The sequence below is a fragment of the Melanotaenia boesemani genome, chromosome 5, assembly GCF_017639745.1.
Source record: "Melanotaenia boesemani isolate fMelBoe1 chromosome 5, fMelBoe1.pri, whole genome shotgun sequence".
Taxonomy (NCBI): Eukaryota; Metazoa; Chordata; class Actinopteri; order Atheriniformes; family Melanotaeniidae; genus Melanotaenia; species Melanotaenia boesemani.
In genome coordinates, this window is record NC_055686.1 from 35,070,572 (window position 1) to 35,075,086 (window position 4,515).

The 4,515-nt window shown below is 42.8% G+C and overlaps 1 non-coding gene across 1 annotated transcript; it reads left to right on the forward strand.

The window, feature by feature from the left end:
* Positions 1-2,815: 2,815 nt before the first annotated feature.
* trnaq-cug lies at positions 2,816-2,887 on the forward strand. The gene has a single exon. It is a non-coding gene; the product is annotated as a tRNA-Gln (tRNA).
* Positions 2,888-4,515: the final 1,628 nt, after the last annotated feature.

Consider the following 4,515-nt stretch of genomic DNA (forward strand, 5'->3'; position numbering starts at 1 on the left):
CATTCAAGTGGATGATGCCAAGACCAATTCTAGATTTAAACTCAGCAGGGGTACTAAAAACAGGGGAATCTGGTCCAGGGTTTGGTGGGACATTTCCAGAGATTAATAACAATAAAAATATCAAGCGTTTTAGAAATTGTGTTTTTTTGTGCGATACATTTGTAGATTCTATGGATGGAAATACTCTTGAGACAAATATTGAGCTTGTAACAAAATTCTCTTGAAGAGCCATTACACTGCTCAAATACAACAAATCAGTGGAATCTACGTGAAGATACAAAGGCAAATAAAATAGACGTGGTGCACAGACTGATACCCTCGTTCCTCCCGGGATTGTACCCCAGGGGAATGGATTCACTGGACGGGAGTTATTTATCCCGCTGAGTCCGATGCCAAAGTCACAAATGGAGGATACAGTTAATGTCCCTAGGACCAATAATAATGACAATTTTGCCCTTGTCATTATAAAACACGTAGAATAGTAATATACAAGGTGCAGGAAACGTAGAATAGGAAGGTGCAGTATCCGTTTTCCTCTTTTGAATCCAGTCCGGGTTTTCCGTTCCCAGCTCGGATGCCGTTTCAGCGTGATGTCACACGTAAGCAGGAAGACTTACCAATGTCGCTTTATGAGAAGAATTTCAGGCCCATCAAAGAACAACACATGCCCCGATTTACGCTCTGCTTTGAGCGGAGCCACTAGCTATCACCATGGGAGCGGGATGATGAGCGGGTGCTTTACTGATGAAGAATCAGGCCCATCAAACAAAGGCGGCATGCCAGGACTCCAGTGACGACCGCCGGCTACTCTTCATCAGTAGATCCTAGCGCCAGTACTTCATCGGTGGAGACCAGGATGGCCAGCATGAACAATAAGTGAGATCCACGAATTCCACTCAGCACTTGTGAGACGTATACTCGTTGTTCTCGTACAACCTCATTCATTCACCAGACGTGCTGCTCAGATGATCTCAATTACCATCTCGATTTTCAATGATCATAAAAATAAAATGATCTGACTTTTTTCTTCGTAGTTTACTCTTGTGCTGTTTTCAGTTACAAATGGTGTGCCACTGGCATTGCAGCACTCTAGTATAGACTCCTCCCACAGCTGCAACTGCTTTGGTTTTATTCAGCATGAGTTGCAAACATCTCTCAAGCTAGACTGAAGAGTCGAGTAAAGTTAAAAACAAGATGATAATGGCCAAAGAAAGAGAGCCGTTGGTAGAAAAGAGGGGTAAAACAACTTCAGTGGTGTAGAGACAACAAGATTTGTGGATTCAGACATGGATCAAGTAGCAATAGTGTGTAAACTTTGCTATGCTGTTGTAGCTGCACCACGGAGCAACACTAAAAATTTGCTTAACCATTTTAATTCTGCTTACAAAGTAGTTTATCCGCAAGCAATGAGGGAGCATAGAAAGAAAACCTCCTCAACACCTGCTTCAACTTTGCAGACTTTTCAGGCTACCCTTTTAACATGACCAAATATTCCACCTGATCCCAGAGACACAAAAAGACAACAAACAACATAACTTTTTTTCTCGTCAAACACCAGTGTTCGAATCACACAGTGAACAACCCAGGATTTAAGAAACTTGTCAACACTTTGGACAAACTGTATCACTTACCATCTAGTCACCATTTTAGTCAAGTGTTTCTCCTGCCCTGTATGATGAGTGTTGTGTTGTGAAGGACGTGGCTACAGTCCAATATTTGCCACCACTTGGAACCACTGTCCTTGAGAAGGGCTGGACCCTCTTCTAATTTGCTACACCTTACAGCTGACTGTTTTATCAAAGAGCCCCATAAAATACTGGCTTGACAGTGAGATTTAGGCTAAATCGTGAAGCTGGCCAAATACCTTAAGGGCATCGGTCTTAAACTCATAAGGCAAGTATCATTTGGTCAGATGTCTGTTCAGGATTTGGATTAGGCCTTTCAAGTGATTTTATTGCAAACGCCATGAGCACACAGAGAGAGAAGATAGCTAAATGGGTGATAACAGTGCTCTGTGTTCAAATATTTTTTCAGTGGGCAACCAAAAACATACATTTGATGGTTCCACAACTGCTCAAAAAGTTGTGCAACAGAAAAATACTCACTTACATAAGCAACCATAGTTTGCTTATTCCATTCCCAGCTTGTCATATTTTATACAAAGAGAAGTGATTGGGAACTTGGACTTGGGAGAAATGGATAAGTTTGTCAAATGGAAGCTAAGGAGGTCAGGGGTGCTTTGTGCTAATACAAGTGTTGAAGGCATCAGCCAGAAGTATGGACTTGTTGCTTCTGAACACTGCTCAGGAAAATCTGTATTTCTGCATTAACCATGGCCCAGTTGCCTCACACATTGTAAACAATGAAAAGCCATGGGCAGCTTAATGCCGAGTAAACATGCCAGATCATTCTCCAACTACATGCTTGCAGCTGATATGTCACTGTCTGTGGTAGGTCCTGCTTCATACGAGCTGCATTCAGCTGGCAGTGTAGAGAAATATTCGTTTAGAGAAAGCATCTCCAGCAGATAATCTATGTGTCAGAAGATTTTGGAGCTATTTTTTATCAGTGATGTGCAACGCACGGCTGTGATGAATACCCAAGGAAGTTAAGAACAGCCACCTTTCCCCATCAGGGAATGGAAGACCGATCTTCCGCATGACAGGCGGAGATACTGGCCATTATACTAAAGGGGAACAATAGCTGAATCAACAGAGGTTCGAGTGAAAATGTCCCTGATTTGTAAAGGTGATGCTACGTTATGCCAGCATGGCTCGCTAGCTTTACTCGGGGCATAGGGAGTGGCAAAATGTAGGGTTTCATGGTGTAATGGTCAGCACTCTGGACTCTGAATCCAGCGATCCGAGTTCAAATCTCGGTGGAACCTGCTGTGACGTGCTTAGTGCAGCAGCCTCTTTGAACGTCTGGTCAAAATGCTGGCTTCTGCTGCATTGCTAACAGCTGAATAGTACCTACGCTTTCTTCATCTCCAGAGACATGCCATGTCCAAAGAATCCTCCAAGTTGTTGTTACTGCCGCCTTCTCACTACTTCTTCATGTCCCGTAGGAATGCATCTGTTTTCTGCAAACATGATGAGCTTAAATGCAAGTGGACAGGTCAAAATCTCCAAACAGAGTGCCCCACTGACAATTTGCCAGCGCAAACATTGTATAAAAGCTGAGCTTTGTGCGCCACAACTAACAAATGATCCAATGCTACTTCTCTTTCTTTGTTTTGGCCTTTTCTGCAAGAAATTGTCTGTCTGGTTGCGAGGACAAGTTGAGTCATTTCAACACAGTCAGGAAAATGATTAGACTTATTTGCTACACCTTATGGCTGACTGTTTTATCAAAGAGCCCCATAAAATACTGGCTTGACAGTGAGATTTAGGCAAAATCGTGAAGCTGACCAAATACCTTAAGGGCACTGGTCTTAAACTCATAAGGCAAGTATCATTTGGTCAGATGTCTGTTCAGGATTTGGATTAGGCCTTTCAAGTGATTTTATTGCAAACGCCATGAGCACACAGAGAGAGAAGATAGCTAAATGGGTGATAACAGTGCTCTGTGTTCAAATATTTTTTCAGTGGGCAACCAAAAACATACGTTTGATGGTTCCACAACTGCTCAAAAAGTTGTGCAACAGAAAAATACTCACTTACATAAGCAACCATAGTTTGCTTATTCCATTCCCAGCTTGTCATATTTTATACAAAGAGAAGTGATTGGGAACTTGGACTTGGGAGAAATGGATAAGTTTGTCAAATGGAAGCTAAGGAGGTCAGGGGTGCTTTGTGCTAATACAAGTGTTGAAGGCATCAGCCAGAAGTATGGACTTGTTGCTTCTGAACACTGCTCAGGAAAATCTGTGTTTCTGCATTAACCATGGCCCAGTTGCCTCACACATTGTAAACAATGAAAAGCCATGGGCAGCTTAATGCCGAGTAAACATGCCAGATCATTCTCCAACTACATGCTTGCAGCTGATATGTCACTGTCTGTGGTAGGTCCTGCTTCATACGAGCTGCATTCAGCTGGCAGTGTAGAGAAATATTCGTTTAGAGAAAGCATCTCCAGCAGATAATCTATGTGTCAGAAGATTTTGGAGCTATTTTTGGTCAGTGATGTGCAATGCACGGCTGTGATGAATACCCAAGGAATTTAAGAACAGCCACCTTTCCCCATCAGGGAATGGAAGACCGATCTTCCGCATGACAGGCGGAAATACTGGCCATTATACTAAAGGGGAACAATATGTGAATCAACAGAGGTTCGAGTGAAAATGTCCCTGATTTGTAAAGGTGATGCTACGTTATGCCAGCATGGCTTGCTAGCTTTACTCGGGGCATAGGGAGTGGCAAAATGTAGGGTTCCATGGTGTAATGGAAAAGAATCCTCCAAGTTGTCGTTACTGCTGCCTTCTCACTACTTCTTCATGTCCCGTAGGAATGCATCTGTTTTCTGGAAACATGATGAGCTTAAAGGCAAGTGGACAGGTCAAAATCTCCAAACAGA